This window comes from Pristiophorus japonicus, unplaced genomic scaffold, assembly GCF_044704955.1.
Source record: "Pristiophorus japonicus isolate sPriJap1 unplaced genomic scaffold, sPriJap1.hap1 HAP1_SCAFFOLD_113, whole genome shotgun sequence".
NCBI lineage: Eukaryota > Metazoa > Chordata > Chondrichthyes > Pristiophoridae > Pristiophorus > Pristiophorus japonicus.
In genome coordinates this window covers 541,078-560,383 of record NW_027250788.1, presented here as the reverse complement: position 1 = coordinate 560,383, position 19,306 = coordinate 541,078, and the positions used below count along the sequence as shown (strand labels likewise).

General features: G+C 46.2%; 1 non-coding gene across 1 annotated transcript; it reads right to left on the bottom strand.

The window, feature by feature from the left end:
• Positions 1-6,343: 6,343 nt before the first annotated feature.
• Positions 6,344-6,416, bottom strand: trnav-aac (transfer RNA valine (anticodon AAC)). Its single transcript has one exon. It is a non-coding gene; the product is annotated as a tRNA-Val (tRNA).
• Between the last annotated feature and the right edge of the window lie 12,890 nt (positions 6,417-19,306).

The window sequence follows — 19,306 nt, the reverse complement described above, 5'->3', positions numbered from 1 at the left end:
AACGGCAGTAATCATGGTGGATTTTAACCTACATATTGATTGGTCAATTCAAATCGCACGGGGTAGCCTGGAGGAGGAATTCATCGAATGCATACAGGATTGTTTCTGAGAACAATATGTTACAGAACCTACAAGGGAGCAAGCTTTCTTAGATCTGGTCCTGTGCAATGAGACAGGAATAATGAACGATCTCCTAGTAAAAGATCCTCTCAGAAGGAGTGATCACAGTATGGTTGAATTTTTAGTATAGATTGAGGGAGAGGAAGTAGTGTCTCAAACGAGCATACAATGCTTAAACAAAGGGGACTACAGTGGGATGAGGGCAGAGTTGGTTAAAGTAGACTGGGAACACAGAATAAACGGTGGCACAATTGAGGTACAGCAGAGGACTTTTAAGGAGCTTTTTCATAGTGCACAACAAAAATATATTCCAGTGAAAAAGAAGGGCAGTAAGAGAAGGGATAACTTGCTGTGGATAACCAAGGAAATAAAGGAGAGTATCAAATTAAAAACCAATGCGTATAAGGTGGCCAAGGTTAGTGGGAAACTAGAAGATTGGGAACATTTTAAACGACAGCAAACAATGACTAAGAAAGCAATAAGGAAAGGAAAGATAGATTACGAAATTAAAATTGCGCAAAACATAAAAACAGATAGTAAAAGCTTTTACCGATATATAAAACGGCAAAGAGTGACTAAAGTAAATGTTGGTCCCTCAGAAGATGAGAAGGGGGATTTAATAATGGGAAATGTGGAAATGGCTGAGAACTTAAACAATTATTTTGCTTCGGTCTTCACAGTGGAAGACACAAAAACTATGCCAGAAATTGCTGGTCACAGGAATGTGGGAAGGGAGGAACTTGAGACAATCACTATCACTAGGCGGGTAGTGCTGGACAGGCTAATGCGACTCAAGGTCGACAAGTTCCCTGGTCCTGAGGAAATGCATCCCAGGGTATTAAAAGAGGTGGCGGAAGTTATAGCAGATGCATTCGTTATAATCTTCCAAAATTCTCTGGACTCTGGGGAGATACCAGCGGATTGGAAAGCAGCTAATGTAACGCCTCTGTTTACAAAAGTGGGCAGACAAAATGCAGGTAACAATAGGCCGGTTAGTTTAACATCTGTAGGTGGGAAAATGTTTGAAACTATCATTAAGGAAGAAATAGCGGGACATCTCGATAGGCTTAGTGCAATCAAGCAGACACAGCATGGATTCATGAAGGGGAAATCAAGTTTAACTAATATACTGGAATTCTTTGAGGATATAACGAGCATGGTGGATAGAGGTGTACCGATGGATGTGGTGTATTTAGATTTCCAAAAGGCATTCGATAAGCTACCACACAAAAGGTTACTTCCGAAGATAGAGCTACGCGGAGTCAGAGGATATGTATTAGCATGGATCGAGATTTGGCTGGCGACCAGAAAGCAGAGAGTCGGGATAAATGGGTGCTTTTCAGTTTGGAAATCCGTGGTTAGTGGTGTGCCACAGGGATCGGTGCTGGGACCACAACTGTTTGCAATATATATAGATGACCTGGAAGAGGGGACAGGGTGTAGTGTAAAATAATTTGCAGATGACACAAAGATTAGTGGGAAAGCGGGTTGTGTAGAGGACACAGAGAGGCTGCAAAGAGATTTGTATAGGTTAAGCGAATGGGCTAAGGTTTGGCAGATGAAATACAATGTCGGAAAGTGTGAGGTCATCCACCTTGGGAAAAAAAACAGTAAAAGGGAATATTATTTGAATAGAGAGAAATTACAACATGCTGCGGTGCAGAGGGACCTGGGGGTCCTTGTGCATGAATCCCCAAAAGTTAGTTTGCAAGTGCAGCAGGTAATCAGGAAGGTGAATGGAATGTTCGCCTTCATTGCGAGGGGGATGGAGTACAAAAGCAGGGAGGTCCTGCTGCAACTTTATAGGGTATTGGTGAGGTCGCACCTGGAGTACTGCGTGCAGTTTTTGTCACCTTACTTAAGGAAGGATATACTGGGTTTGGAGGGGATACAGAGACGATTCACTCGGCTGATTCCGCAGATGAGAGGGTTACCTTATGATGATAGATTGAGGAGACTGTGTCTTTACTCGGTGGAGTTCAGAAGGATGAGGGGTGATCTCATAGAAACATTTAAAATAATGAAAGGGATGGACAAGATAGAGGCAGGGATGTTGTTTCCACTGGTAGGGGAGACTAGAACTAGGGGGGCACAGCCTCAAAATACGGGGGAGCCAATTTAAAACCGAGTTGAGAAGCAATTTCTTCTCCCAGAGGTTTGTGAATCTGTGGGATTATCTGCCCAAGGAAGCAGTTGAGGCGAGATCATTGAATGTATTCTAGTCACAGATAGAGAGATGTTAAACCACTAAGCGAAATAAGGGTTACGGGGTGCGGGTGGGTAAGTGGAGCTGAGTCCACGGCCAGATCAGCCATGATCTTGTTGAATGGCGGAGCAGGCTCGAGGGGGTAGATGGTCTACTCCTGTTCCTAATTCTTATGTTTCTTATGTTTCTTATGGAGCAGGCGTCTACTACAACCAAAAAAACATTTTTTAAAGGACCTGCGTAGTCCTCATGGATGCGTGCCCAAGGCTTGGTGGGCCAGGACCATGGGCTAGTGGGGGCTTCCCTGGGCGCATTACCCGGCTGGGCAAACGTGTTGCACCTGCGAACGCAAAGTTCCAGATCTGCGTCTTTCCCTGTACACCAAATGTGTGACGTGGCAATTGCCTTCCTCATGACAATGCCCGGGTGCTCATTGTGGAGTTCTCTGATGAACAACTCTCTGCCCATCTGGTTTCTACGCGGTTTCCCCACAGTAGGCAATCGGCCTGAATCGAGAGTTCATCCCTGCGCCTGTGAAATAGTTTAACTTCCTCACGACATGCCCTGTACGTGGCTGCCCAGTCCCCATTCAGGACACATTTCTTGACTGGAGACAATAGCGGGTCTCTGTTTGTCCATACTTTAATCTGACGGGCTGTCACGGGTGAGCCTTCACTTCCGAAAGCTTCAACAGCCATGACCATCTCAGCACCATGTTCGGTAGCCCCCTCAGTGATGGCGAGTGGGAGCCTGCTGAGTGCATCGGCGCAGTTTTCGGTGCCCGGTCTGTGCCGAATTGTGTAGTCATAGACGGCTAAAGTGAGTGCCCACCTCTGTATGCGGGCCGATGCATTTGCATTTATGGCCTTGTTGTCTGCCAAAAGGGACGTTAGGGGAATGTGATCTGTCTCCAGCTCAAATTTCCTTTCAAACAGGTATTGGTGCATTTTCTTCACTGCATATACACATGCGAACGCCTCCTTTTCTACCATCCCGTAGCCCCTTTCTGCCTGGGACAGACTTCTGGTGGCCTAAGCTACCGGCTGTAACTGACACTTGGCATTGACATGCTGCAACACACACCCGACACAATCGGACGACGCATCGCACGTTAACACAAGTTTCTGACATGGGTCATATAGCGTTAACAGAATGTTGGAACATAACAAATTGCGAGCTCTATTAAAAGTCCTTTTCTGGCTGTCCCCCCAGACACATTCGTGACCTTTGCGTAGGAGCACGTGTAGCGGCTCTAGCAGCTTGCTCAATTTGGGAAGAAAGTTACCAAAATAGTTCAGGAGCCCCAGGAACGAATGCAGCTCCGTCGTGTTACGGGGTCTGGGTGCTCTCTGGAACTCTTCCGTTTTGGAGGCAGCAGAGCTGATCCCGTCTGCTGCTACCCTTCTCCCCAGGAATTCTACCTCTGGAGCTATGAAGACGCACTTCGCCTTTTTCAGTCGCAGCCCTATCCGGTCCAGTCTGTGCAGCACCTCCTCCAGGTTGTGGAGGTGTTCTTCAGTATCGTAACCCGTGATGAGGATGTGGACTTGAAAAACCACCGTCCCTCGAATCGACTTGAGGAGCCTTTCCATATTTCATTGTAAGATCGCGGCAACCGACGAATCCCGAACGGACACCTGTTGTACTCAAACAACCCCTTGTGTGTCGTGATGGTGGTCAGCTTTTTCGACTCACTCGCCAGCTCCTGGGTCATGTGAGCTGAGTTCAGGTCTAATTTTGAAAAAAGTTTGCCACCGGATAGCATCGCAAAGAGGTCCTCCGCTCTCAGTAGCGGGTACTGGTCTTTGAATGACACCCGATTGATGGTGGCCTTGTAATCACCACATATCCTGACCGACCTATCCGCCTTGAGCACCGGCACAATCGGGCTCGCCCAGTCACTGAATTCGTCTGGCGAGACGATGCCTTCCCTTAGCAGGCGGTCCAATTCGCCTTCTATCGTTTCCTGCATCACGCACGGTTCTGCCCTGACCTTGTGGTGTACTGGCCTGGCGTCCGGGTTCATGTGAATCACTACCTTTTCCCCCATGAAAGTGCAAATGCCATGTTGAAATAATGAGTCAAATTTGTTCAGGATCTGTGAGCATGATACTCGCTCCACAGAGGAAATTGCATTGACATCGCCCCATTTCCAGTTCATGACAGCAAGCGAACTTGTGAGTCACGACTACTGTGGCGCTGCCTAGCACCAGAATGATCTCCTTTGTGTATGTTCGTAGCTGTGCGTCAATCGGCAATAAATTTGGCCTCCTGGCCTTGGACGCCCACAACTTTTCGAACTATTTGATACCCATCATGGACTGGCTGGCCCAGGTGTCTAGCTCCACTGATACTGGGATGCCATTGAGGAGCACTTTCATCATTATCGGTGGCGTCCTGGTGTATGAACTTAAAACGTGCACCACATGAACTCGCTGAACTTCAGCTTCCAGCGATTTCCCCCAGTGTTAATTTCTGCAATTTCTGCATATATTTTGCTCATCTCTGCAAACTCTGGCTGAGTGTGTGCCTCCATGCCTCCAACATGAGCTGCTGTGGGAAACAAAAGGTCTCTTGCCAGTCGATCGTCACTGACTGCCCCGTGATTGTCCTTGAGTGCACCATTAACAGGTGTTGATGGTCCCATTACTGGCCGCATTGTCCCTTGCAATGAGGTGAATCGCTATTCAGCTTGCCATTGTCTCTGTCGATCTCCCCCTCTGGGTTTGGCTACATATTGGGGCATGCCTGACTGCCCTTGGCTGCCTGGAGAACTGTGTGATGCTTTAACAATGTTGAATCTCTGTCCCAACCATTGCTTAACACAGAACCTCTTGTCGGTTCTGCTCGTGGCCATGCTCGTGTGGTTTAAATCCCAGTTTCTCGTCGCCATTGATACGTCCTTACTATACAGTGTAAAGGCACACGAGGCCCATGCTTCAGGGAAGGTCAGTCTGTGACCTGTCTTTTATTTCTTAGCACTCAAGTGATGGAAGTGGGTGGAGCTTCCCCTTTTATACCTGAAGGTCCAGGTTAGGAATGTCTCGAACAAGTTCACCACCAAGTGGTCATTGTTCTCACAGTGTACAATTAGGTCAGATGATACATGGGTTACAATGCTGGTTGCATACATGACAGTCCTGGCCTCACTCACTGTGGAGCTGTGGACGAGCGGTTAGTCGAGGGGTTGTTTGCAGCTTCGATCTGCTGTTGCGAAGCGCGGCGGAGATGCAGGATCCTTTAATAATCTCTCACAACTCAACTGAAAGCAGCCGGAACGTGCAGCTTTGAGAGGGTCTTTCTGCACCGTCAGGGTTGGAAACGGGACGGAGTGAGAGGCGCTGTGTAGAGTTTGAGTGTGTACAGAACTGTACAGAGAAACCAGTCAATGTAACAGGGCTGTGAGACACTGCATTTTGTTAATAGTATAGTATTAAGCAGTCCCTCGGATCGAGGATGATTTGTTTCCACACTAAAAAGGGATGAGATCACAGGTGTTTCGATGAGGGACCTGTCCATCTCGGTCCCGAACTACATCATGATAGGTGGAATATGCCTGTGGGTGGATGGTTTTAAAGTGGGGTGACCGTTGCACACCTGCCACCACACGGGCTTGACAGAGCTAGGTCTTGGTCCAGAGGCAAGGATTACACAAGGCGACCACAGACCAAGCTCTGCTGCATGGACCTAGTGTGTACACATGTACCGACTATCCATAGATCGCAGTGTGCGCTGGCCCGTACTGTCCCTGGGCCTTCGCCTCTCCTGAGCCCCGATCTCACACCGCCCCTCCGCCCCGATCAAATATGGAGCAGTCAGAAACAGGACATCAATTAGTCCCTCTAATCTTGGAGACATCAAATATTAACACTGTTATTAGAAATATCAAAATGTTAAACTCCAGCCTAGTTGAAGGGTTATTAACATCAGCAGAAACAAACACCAACTTTGTTAATATTGAACCATTAATGTCAATTATTCCATTTTTTCTAATATTTAATTGAACAATGTCGAAAATGTTTCCACCCGGTTTCGAACCGGGAACCTTTCACGTGTTAGGCGAACTTGATAACCACTACACTACAGAAACACTGCGATTGATATGTTGCTCGGAACCTAACCAGAGCCTTACCTACACAGCTGGCCGATACTTCAGGAGCTGGTTTTACGAGAATAGAATGAATGTGCGATCTTAAGGAAGGCTGTGAGTGTGGCAGGAATTGATCTCGTGTTTCCCAGACTTTACACATAGGAACAGGAGCGAGTGGTTAGGATCTGGGATGCACGGCTTGAAAGGGCGGTGGAGAGAGACTCAATATTATCTTTCAGATGGGAGTTGGAAAAGTGTCTGATGGAAAAACAATTGCACTACGATGGGGGAAGGGCGGGGGAGTGGGACTCGCTGAGAGTCGGCACGGGCTCGATGGGCCGAATGGCCTTCCGTGCTGTAACCATTCCATGATTCGATAAGTTAGTGGCATATTTCATAGTGTGGGTGGAAGCAGAACATTTCAAGGTACATGGATTGAGTCGGCAAAACTAGAGGCATCTGATTCAGGAGATTCGCGGGGCACGGAAATTCGGGAGTTTAATGACTTTGAAAGGAACATTTTTGCTTTGTGCCGTTTCGGTCAGAGAAATGTTTGTGAAAGGAATTTTTTGCAGAAAGGGATGCAACATTTAACCTTCTACCTTAACACTTGTTTCTGGGTGTCAGGTCACATTTCGTTTCAATGTTATTCTTCCAGAATTGCTGTAAGAACATAAGAACATAAGAATTAGGAACAGTAGTGGGCCATCTAGACCCTCGAGCCTGCTCCAACTTCCCCAACATCGGGAACAATCTCCCCGCATCTAACCTGACCAGTCCCATCAGAATATTGTATGTTTCGATGAGATCCCCTCTCATCCTTCTAAACTCCAATGTATAAAGGACCAGTTGATCCAGTCTCTCCTCATATGTCAGTCCAGCCATCCCTGGAATCAGTCTGGTGAACCTTTGCTGCACTCCATCAATAGCAAGAACGTCCTTCCTCAGATTAGGAGACCAAAATAGAAAACAATGTTCCAGTTGAGGCCTCACCAAGGCCCTGTACAACTGCAATAAGAACTCCCTGCTCCTATACTCAAATCACCAAGCTATGAAGGCCAACATACGATTTACCTTTTTCCTGCCTACTGTAACTGTATGCCAACTTTCAGTGACTGATGAACCATGACACCCAGGTCTCATTGCACCACCCCTTTTCCTAATCTGCCACCATTCAGATAATATTCTGTCTTCACGTTTTTGCCCTCAAAGTGGATAACCTCACATTTATCCACATTTTACTGCATCTGCCATGAATTTGTCCACTCACCTAACCTGTCTAAGTCACCCTGCAGTCCCTTAGCGTCCCCCTCACAGCTCACACCGCCACCCAGTTTGGTGTCATCTGCAAACATGGAGATATTGCACTCAATTCATTCATCCAATTCATTGATGTATATTGAAAAGAGCTGGGGTGCCAGCACTGAGCCCTGAGGCACTCCACTAGTCACTGCCTGCCATTCTGAAAAGGACCCTTTTATCCCAACTCTCTGCTTCCTGTCTGCCAACTAGGTCTCTATCCACGTCAGTATATTACCCCCAATACCATGTGCTTTGATTTTGCACAGCAATCTCTTGTGTGGACCCTTGTCAACAACCTTTTGAAAGTCCAAATATACCACATCCGTTGGTTCTCCCTTGTCCACTCTACTAGTTACATCCTCAAAAATTCCAGAAGAATTGTCAAGCATGATTTACCTTTCATAAATCCATGCTGACTTGGACCGATCCTGTCACTGCTTTCCAAATGCGCTGCTATTTCATCCTTAATAATTGATTCCAACATTTTCCCCACTACTGATTCAGGCTAACCAGTGTATAATTACCCGCTTTCTCTCTCCCTCCCTTCTTAAAAAGTGGTTTTACATTAACTACCCTCTAGTCGATAGGAACTGATCCCGAGTCAATAGCCTGTTGGAAAATGATCACCAATGCATCCACTATTTCTATGGCTACTTCCTTAAGTACTCTTAGATGCAGACTATCAGGCCCCGGGGATTTATCATCATTCAATCCCATCAATTTCCCACCTCATAAGGATATCCTTCAGTTCCTCCTTCTCACTCGACCCTCGGTCCCCTAGTACTTTTGGAAGGTTATTCGTGCCTTCCTTCGTGAAGACGGAACTGAAGTATTTGTTCAATTGGTCTGCCATTACTTTGTTCCCCATTCTAAATTCACCTCAATCCGACTGCAAGGGACCGACAGTTGTCTTCACTAATCTTTTTCTCTTCACATATTTAAAGAAGCTTTTGCAGTCAGTTTTTATGTTCCAAGCAAGCTTCCTCTCATAATCCATTTTCCCCCTCCTAATGAAACCCTTAGTCCTCCTCTGTTGAATTCTAAATTTCTCCCAGTCCTCAGGTTTGTTCATTTTTCAGGCCAATTTATCTGCCTCTTCCTTGGTTTTAGCACTATCTTTAATTTCCCTTGTTAGCCACGATTGAGCAACGTTCTCCGTTCTATTTTTACTCCAGACAGGGATGTGCAATTGCTGAAGTCACCCATGTGATCTTTAAATGTTTGCCATTGCCGATCCACCGTCAAACCTTTAAGTATCCTTGGACAGTCTATTCTAGCCAATTCACACCTCATACCGTCAAAGTTACATTTCCTTAATTTCAGGACCCAAGTTTCTGAATTAACTGTGACACTCTCCATCTTAATGAAGAATTCTACCATATTATGTTACTCGTCCCCAAGGGGCCTCGCAAAACAAGATTGCTAATTTGTCCCTTCTCATTACACATCACCCAGTCAAGGATGGCCAGCGCTCTTCTGGGTTGAGAAAAACATCCAAAATTCACTCCATTAAATCCTCCTCCACCACATTACTACAATGTGGTTAGCCCAATCACGATGTAGATTAAAGTCACCCATGATAACTGCTGTCCCACCACTGCACACATCGCTTCTTTCTTGTTTGATGCTGTCCCCAACCTTGCCACGACTAACCAGTAAGACAGACATTGCAGCAAGGGTCTGTTTTTGTGAAACAGCAATTGCTAAAAGAACAGTGAGCCTAACATGATTTGAATACGCAACCGTTTAGTCTAGAGTCAGACGCACTACCGTTGCACCACAAGCTCTACACAGTAGTTAAGGGATGTTCGTCTATATGAAGGTTCTGCAATACAAGGCGCTTCAAAATCCCCGCCCATTCCCACCAGTTTTCACAAGCAGCGCTCACCTGACAGTCACCGGATGGTTTGTTCGAAAACTTTTCTCTAGCTTTCACAGGAAAGCATCATTAATTAACCCCTCACCTTCTTTTGCACAATCAAACAAATGCTAACTCAGGGAGACTCCATACTTCAATCACTTGGCCTGTGCTTTGGGGAGCGGGCAGGGAAGTGGACCTGAGTCCATGATCAGATCAGCAATGATCGTATTAAATGGAGGAGCAGGATCGAGAGGCCGTATGGCCCATTCCTGCTCCTATTTCTTATGTTCTTATGTTCGTATGCATGTTAACCCATTTTACTCACTGTATTTTAGCTTTCTGATTCAAAGTGTTCATTGCCGATGAAACCAGGTATCTGGGGCAAATTTTATCAAATTTATCAGCACCGATTATTCCTACCGTGCACATAAAATACAATCAGTAGTGAGGATAAAATACCACAGTATGTATTTTCAGATTCAACGCAGTAGCATTTCAAATAAAGTGAAATAATTTTACACTGAAAAGATTTGCAAGTGTTACTTGAATTTGTGTCTTTAATTAAACCTTGTGGCGTCGGACTCCCGTTCATGCCACTGCTGAATAAGAAAGGAGGGTTTGACATTGACCAGACTGCACTGCACGTGATATTTGTGAGCTCATCCTTTATATTCAGTGGTTTCTCGCCCTTTGATGGGCTGCAGTGTAGCGGATATCACGTTGGCCTCACACGTAAAAGGTCCCCGGTGGATCCGTTTTCTCTCACTCAAAGTTATCTATTTATTGATGAAATAAAGATCAATTAATGAATAAGGGAGCCCTTTTGCCAGGACAATAAATAGCAAATAAGAACAGCAAATGCTGGAAATCTCAGCAGGTCAGGCAGCATTTGCAGGAAGACTGATCTCACCTCCGATTGTTCATTCACAGCAACTTTAAACATAATGTTTCTGCCTGCGATTGAATCAGGGATTTTACACGTGTAAAGCAAACGTGATAACCACTACACTACAGAAACCTCTTGGACAACAGCCCCCACAGCGAGGAGCTGACCAGTGAGCTCGCTCTGTGCTGATCGGGAATGTGTTGGCTCACCTTAAACAACTTCTGTCCCACACTGAAAGTTCTCAATCCTTCTCCTCCGCTGCCCTTTCCAGAAATGTCACGGATCACCCAGCCACCGTGTTCACTTCCACATCCTCACAGTGGGGCCACAGAGGCTCCTACCGTCTCCCCGCGATCAGCGAACTCACCCAGTTCACAAAATTAAACCCCAAACACGTGCCCGGCAAAGTGCAGGAGAAGCCAGATAGTCTGTAAGCTCGGTCTATCACAGAAAGTATTGGCATTCATGGTGATTACAGCAATTATTAATCGTCTCACAGACCTCAATTATTTTTATGCGATGAATTGATCGAGGATTGAAAGCAGGTTAGTGCGCCGGGTCTTAACCCCTCGGACCACCAGGGAACAGTTATGATGCATGTCGAACCAGGTTAGTGCACCGGGTCTTAACCCCTCGACCACCAGGGAACAGTTACGATACATGTCGATATATTTATATATATTTATATATGAACCTGAATGTCAATGGCTACCTACCGAGACCTCGTGGCGCCCACGGTAGTGCGTCTAACTTTCAGTGAGAGAAACGGTTCCACAGTGACACCTGTCATGTGTTCTGCATGGTGACTGCTTGTACTATTACAAGGTGTGCCACCAGAGGGCACTGCGGGGGGTTGAGACTTGTAGCTTACCTGCACAGGTGTGCCTGGCCTAGTATAAAAGTCAGGCCACCAATAAAGGTTATCAATAAAGGACTCAGGTCACGACAGTTAAAGAACGACACAATGTCTCGTGGAGTCATTATCAGAGCATTTGAAGGTCTAATCAGGGAGCCCAAAGCGTCAGAAACTGGAAATTCTACAAGAGCGTCGAAGTCATGCTGTAGGTGCCTGGGAAAACACATTGCTCAAAGTTGTCCACAAGTGAAGGCAGAGTGTTTCTGCGACAGAAAGACTGGGCATCTTGCGAAGGCATGCCGACTGAAGGGAAAAACCTGTTGTTAAAGCTATGAGTCCAGCGTTCAAAGCTATGAGTAGAAATCCCAAGAGACTACATAGTATGGAAGACCAACAACAGGACGATGAGATGTTAGAGTTACACATCATCAGGAGCACGATTTTAACGGACAGTGATTCGGAAAGAATCAAAATCCACATCGATGTTGCTGGATTCAAGATACCAATGGAAATTGTACGGGTGCATCCGTGAGTGTAATACCGCAGTCACTGTACCGCGACAAATTGCGTGATTTCTAACTGGAGAAACCCAAGATAGAGCTGCGAGGCTACTCGGGAGAGTAAATTCCTGTGGTTGGTCATATCACTGTACCGATCGGTGAAATATAAAGATCAATTTCAGAACTTGCCTCTCATAGTAGTGAAAAGAGACAAGTCTGCCTTACAAGGATGAAATTCATTAAGCTCACTGAAGCTGGATTGTACTCAGATTTTCTGTGTGGAAGCGAGATTTTCATCAACGGATGAGGTTATCAAGAAGTATCCAAAGTTGTTCTGCGAAACGGACAGTCCGATCCAAGGCTTCAAGGCGAGTGTCAGGGTACAGAAGGACGCTAGATTGGTTTACTACAAGCACCGTTCCGTACCATATGCACTGAAGGAGAAAGTTGAGCATGAACTCAAAAAACTAGAAGGTGTGAACCGTTACACTGCGGAAACATCTCCACTTTCAGCACCAGATTAACAAAATTCAACCCAATGAGATCGGGAGAAAAGTTCCTCACATGCTCAGGGCAAAATAAATAATTGTCGTTCTGCAAAAGAATGAACAAATTTCAGCACCAGGTCAGACGGAAATGTTAAGCGAGCAGGTAGACTGCTGAATCGCACTTTTAAGGTGTTGGTGGTGACAAAGCAAATGGGTTCTGCCTAATGATTCAATCTAAAAAATGTCTGAAATATGATTCGAACACTATCTATAGTGACCAACGCACCTCATCTTAGACCACGTGGCCATCATTACTATTCAGTGTTGCGTGTGGCCACCTGAAGGTTGATTTTGAACTTTTGTGTCCTGTCACATGAAATAAATCAGGGCAGCAGGCAGATCTCTGCCTGACACCGGGGAAAGAGTGAGACAGACCTTGGAGCAAGGGTCTGGTTATTGTCAAACAGCAAATGAAATATTAATTCTGGAAGAATAACATTGAAACGAAATGTAATCCTGACACCCAGAAACAAGTGTTAAGGCAGAAGGTTAAATGCTGCATCCCTTTCTGCAAAAAATTCCTTTCACAAACATTTATTTGAACAAAAAGTCACAAAACAAAAATGTTCCTTTCAAAGTCATTAAACTCCCGAATTTCCACGCCCCGCAACTCTCCTGAATCAGATGCCTCTAGTTTTGCCGACTCCATCCATATCCCTTTGCTCCAAGGTCTGTCTCCCTGTTTCCCCGGTGTCAGGCAGAGATCCGCCTGCTGCCCTCATTTATTTCACTCTCTGTGAATCTCTCTAATATTCCAACAGCAGCCATGGTTGTGTGAAGGTTTGTATTCGGTTAATCGTCGCCAATTGCTATGAAAAGTAGAACACCAGGAAGCTGAGTCCTGTGAGCTAAACTTAGTGTGATCTTAGTCTTCTTTATTCCAACTCCAGAGTGCCTGAACAACATGGCAGCCAACCTTTTATACTGGCCCTGCACGTGTGGGCAGGTGACCATTAGGACTCCAACAGTCACGCCCTCTGATGGCAAGTATTACATAGTTACATACTTCACATAATTGTTATCGTTAAGACGTTATAATTCCAATGAATGCCTGAATCATCCGAAAGGAGCCTGGTTTGTAGGACAAGGCTACATATCAGGAAGGAGCGTAGTTAGATGACAAGGGAAGTGATACTCTGATTATAAGTTTGGAGAATAAAAAGAGTAAATGCTGGAAATACTGAGCAGGCCAGGCAGTATCTGTGGAGAGAGAAACAGAATTAACGTTTCAGGTTAATGACCTTCCATCAGAAGTTGGGCAGTTGTGTTAGGTAATAGTATTAAAAGTTTCAATTGTCACGAAGCAGTTGTGAGGAAAAAATATAAAATGTGGCATTTGTCACTGATATTTTTGAATCCAATTAATGTTTGATCAATTTGTACACCGAGCTGGGAACTGTAACGTGTTTGAGTTCTTCAGCTAACATTCGCAAGGTTTGGGTGTAAGTACTGTTAAGTGTATGTTTAATTATTGTCTGCTTAATAACTCTGAGATTTAATGTTGCGGACCCTATTCCTGCACTACGTGTTTTCCAGCTCTGTTTGGAGCACCGATCCCTTCAATCCGTCGCTTAAAGGGACAGTTGGGTTCACCGGATCTTTGTTTGGTGAAATTTCAAAGATTGAAAGCGGCGCACATCAACCTGGTCACCGACTCACTAACCGCTACACGCTGTTCCGTGAGATGGAAGCCCAGTTACTGTTACAAGCTTGAACGCAGGTACAAGGAGAACTCATTCATAGAAAGTCCAAGTCCCTGAGGCACCTGATTTTTTGCACCAAACACCTTCGCAAAGAGCTGCGTATCGTCTGTAGTGATTTGGGCACATCTTTCCCCACACTACAACTCTTCCAACATAACTCAACGGCTGTAAAGCGCTTTAGGGCGTCATGAGTTCTTGAAAGGTGTTGGAGAAATGCAAGTCATTCTTTGCAAAAGCATGATGCAATTTCAAAATTCTTGAGTAAACTCAGGGCTAGTCCAGAATTTGAACCCGGAACCTCTCGCAAATTTCAAGCAACAAACCCCCAGCAAGAATCATACCCCGAGACCAACGAGCCAACTGCTTGATAAATGTGGAGATAAGGTGTAACCATTATTGAAACATTTTTAGTGTGTTGCAATTCTTGATCGGAGGAGCACATGAGATGGAATCAGTGACTTTGCTTTTTCGACCTGTCTTCTGAAGCACCGCACGGTCCCATTCCGACAGTCAATGAGCTGTTGGGACGTTAGTGTATGCAGGCTGTGGGTGGTCACCCCGAGCACAGCAGAGGGGTTTCTCCATTAGTTCAGGGAGGGGACAGTATCTTTCCCCTTCTCTCTTCCTCTTGTCTATAACCCTGTGCTGTGGTTTCTCTATTTATTCCCCTGAATCAGTTTCTAGTGTTTAAAAGGGAACAAAAGATGAAATGGGTGTCACTGTGGAACAATTTCTCTCACTCAAAGTTAAACGCACTACCGTGGGCAGCACGAGGTCCATGTTGGTAGCTTTTGATATTCAGGTTCATATATAAATATATATAAATATATCGACATGTATCGTAACTGTTCCCTGGTGGTCGAGGGGTTAAGATCTGGCGCAATAACCTGGTTTCAATCCTCGATCAATTCATCGCATAAAAATAATTGAGGTCTGTGAGACGATTAATAATTGCTGTAATCACCATGAATACCAATACTGTCATGTATCTCACACTACTGTACATAACTGTACCTTACCATGCAATACATGACTATAACCAGAGAAGACTTGTAACCACAAACTTACCTTACCACCAGGGGTGCACTTGCAGGAGACACTGGATACCTTTCCCAGACAGGTATATAATGACAGGTCTCAGGCAAGTGTGGCATTCGAGAGCTGTGTAATAAAGGTGCAGCTCCAGAGTGACCTTGACTTCAGTATGTGCCTCGTGTGAGTCTGTACTACAGGGTCAGGACTTTACAGTGGCGACGAGTTACGGGATTACAGAATCCAAAGAATGGTGACCAACGGCTCAGACGAAAAATACAATGCTGGAGATAATTGGGAGGAATTTATAGAAAGGCTCCAGCAAAGCTTTGTAACCAAATACTGGTTAGGCGACAATAATGCAGACAAGAGAAAAGCCCATCTCTTGACCAGCTATGGCTCGAAAACATACGCTTTAATGAAGGAGCTGCTGGCACACGAGAAACCAGCAAGCAAGTCGTTTGAAGAATTGATCACACTGGTAAGAGACCACCTGAAGCCAGCAAGCAGCCTACACATATAAGCTACTTTGGACCCGTGTCAAAGCTCGCCGTACACCGAGCACAGGCTCAGGAAAACCCCGGGGGAGAGGATATCCCGGTCACTGGGCCTTCCAGCAACACTGAACAAGTGCCTGTTCTGAAACTTTCCAGTGTAATAACTTGCAACTGGAATATCCAACAGTCAGAATGGAAGAGTGGTCGAAGGCGCTGCGTTCAGGTCACTGTCCCCTCTGTAGGCGTGGGTTCAAATCTCAATCCTGACATTCAGTGTTTTTAATTACAAACTCATTTGTTTGGACACCACTCTGAAGTGCTTTGGGACATCCATCGAACTGAATAAAATGACCCCAATTCAATTGCAAAAAATGATATCAAAGTTACTTCTCAAACCGGGAATCGATCCTGGGTGGCTATCGCGAATGGAATGGTTTTGTGAAGCATTGAAATGTGCCCTCTAAATATCTTGCACTGCTCATTTAAAAACACGGTTATAATTTGTTTCAGTGCAAAAGAAGGCAGGCTCTAAGGGCCAAATGGCCGACTCCTGCTCCTGGTTCTTGTGTTCTTTTCCAGAGCACAGAATAAATGATTAAATGATCAACACTCCCTCAGTTCGCATTTCTTTCATTGTGCAAAAGAAGATTATGGGTTCATTAATGATGTTTTCCTTTGAAAGCTCCACAAAAAATTAAAGAAAATAATTCATCCAACATGGGTGTCGAACCCACGACCAGGAGAATCAAGAGTTTTATACTCTACCGACTGAGCTAGGCAGGCACTCTGGAGTTGTAATAAAAAAGAGTAAGGTCACACTAAGTTTAGCTCACAGTACTCAGCCTCAGGGAGTTCTTCTTTGCAGAACAATTGGCGACGAGTAACAGAATACGAACCTTCACACAACGATGGCTGCTGTTCGAATATTAGAGAGATCCGTAGAGGGTAATGATTGGGAAGCCTGAGTGGAGCAGCTCGATCAGTACTTTCTGGCCAAAGAGCTGGAAGGAGACACGAACGTGGCCAAGCACAGGGCGGTTCTCATCACCATCTGTGGGCCTAAAATATACAGCCTCATCAAGTATGTGCTCACACCGACAAAACCAACGGAGAGGGAATATTTTGAGTTGTGCACACTGGTTTGGGACTACCTCAAGCCGAAGGAGAGTATCCTCATGGCCAGATATCGTTTTTACACGCACCATCGCTCCGGGGACCAGGACCTGGCGGATTAGGTCACCGACCTGAGACACCTCGCGGGACCTTGCGATTTTGGAGCTGCGTTGGGGCAAATGCTGTGGGACTTTTACGTGCTGGGCATCAGCCACGAGGTCATTCTTCGAAAGCTGCTGGCTGCTGAAACGCTAGACCTGAGCAGAGCCATCGCGATCGCCCAGGCATGCATGGCCACGGACGAGAACACCAAACAGATATCTTCTCAACATCGAAGCTCACCGGCAAGTACTGTGCATAAAATGATGACGCTAGCAGGCCGAACTGCTTATGGCAGGGCCTATACGTCTGTGGCTGAAATACCTGTGATGACTCAGAGTGCGCCATCGGGGATGAATGTGAATCTATCAGCACCGTGTTAGTGCTGCGGGGGTGATCATCGTGCCCATCAATGTCGATTCAAGCACTACGTGTGCAAAGGCTGCACAACGATGAGGTACCTCCAGTGAATGTGCAAACGTGCTGTGACATACCACGTGGCAGAGGATGATCGATCCGGCATGGATCATGCAGCACATGCAACTCAACCCGAGGAACAAGGACTCCCAGGTGCCGGTGGGGATGTTGCATTTTATCAGGGAGGCTTTGAGGGTGTGCCCGAAAAGTTTCCTCTGCCTGTAAAATCCTGACCCTTGCAGTACAGACTTACACGAGTCACATGCTGAAGTCAAGGTCACTCTGGACCTGCACCTTTATTTCACAGCTCTCAAGTGCCACACTTGCCTGAGACCTGCCTTTATATACCTGTGAGGAACAGATATGCAGTGTCTCCTGCAAGTGCACCCCTGGTGGTAAAGTACGCTGTGGTTACAGGTCATATCTAGTTACAGTCATGTATAGCATGGTAATGTACAGTTATATACAGTAGTGTGAGATACATGACATAGCCCTCCCCCAAGGTCTTATTTTCTTTATAGGTTCAGTCTCTCAGGTGGTCTACGCTGTCGCGTGGAGCGTCTTAGTTGTGGTTCAGTTGTTCGCCTTGGTGCCTGTTTTTCTTTCGGTGTGATTGCTGGTATCTCGCCTGGGCTGTCTGTTGAGACTGCCCTTTTCTCAGGTTGTTCCCTCTGTCTGTCCACCAGGTGTGGTGTGAGTTCCACATTGTAGTCTGCCTCTGGTTCTGCAGTGTCATCAGTGAATCTACAGTTTACTTGGTCTACATGCTTCCGGCACGCTTGGCCATTGTCCATTTGTACCACAGTGGCCTGTTCCTTCCTTATCTATTACTGTCCCTGCAAACCATTTGGTAACCCGGCCATTGTTTAGCACAAACACTTTGTCCCCTATCTCATTCCACCACTCGAATTTCGATCATGGTACTCAGTTAGCTTCCGGCGCTTTGCCTCAATAATTTCATGCATGTCTGGGAGGATTAAAGGGAGTCTCGTCTTTAAGGTTCGTTTCATCAATAGTTGCGCGGGGGAACCGCAGTCAACGAATGCGGACGAGGTCTGTATGTCAGCAGCAGTCGCGACAGGCGGCTCTGCAGCATGGGAATTTGGATTTTTAGCATCCTTTGTTTCACGATTTGCACTGCTCGCTCCGCCTGTCTATTGGAGGCCGGCTTGAATGGTGCCGGACAAACGCCTCTCTACCTTGCAAGGGCATAACTACTCGGCTGCCCCACATCAGGCAGTCTGCCTGTAGTGATAGTTCATGCATGCGCCTATGGAAAGGTTTGATCTCCTCGGAGCAGGCATCACGAGCCTCTGCCCAGTCACCAGTTAAAACACATCTTTTGCCGAAGGATAACGTGGGGTCGCTGCTCGTCCAAGCTCTGATTTGGTGAGCCGTCATCGGTGAACCTGTGGATTCAAAGGCATTGATTGCCATGACCATCTCACAGTCTTGTTCGTCGGACCCTTCCGGGGTCGCCAGGGCTAGCCTGCTAAGCGTGTTGGCACAGTTGTCTGTGCCTGGCCTGTGACTTATTGTATAGTCGTAAGACGCTAGCATGAGTGCCCACCGCTGAATGCGCGCCGAGGCATTGGCGTTTATTGCCTTGCACTCGGATAGTAGGGATGTGAGGGGTTTGTGGTCAGTTTCTCACGCGAAACTGGCCCCGAAAAGGTCTTGGTGCATCTTTTTGACACCGTACACGCACACGAGCGCCTCCTTCTCAACCACACAGTACCCGCGCTCCGCCCGCGAAAGTGAACTGGAGGCATAAGCTATGGGTTGTAATTTACGCGCATCATTGACATGTTATAAAACTCACCCGACCCCATACACTGACGCATCACATGTGAGAACTAGCTTTTTACCTGGATCAAAGAAAACCAAAACACTGTTGGAACATAGAAGGTTGCATGCCTTATTGAAGGCGCGTTCCTGGGTGTCCCCCCAAAACCAATCGCACCCCTTCCTGAGTAGCACATGGTGAGGCGTGGTTAAGTTCTGCATAAAGTTCCCAAAGTAATTGAGTAGCCCGAGAAAGGCGCACAGTTCTGAGAATTCCGGGGCCTGGGTGCC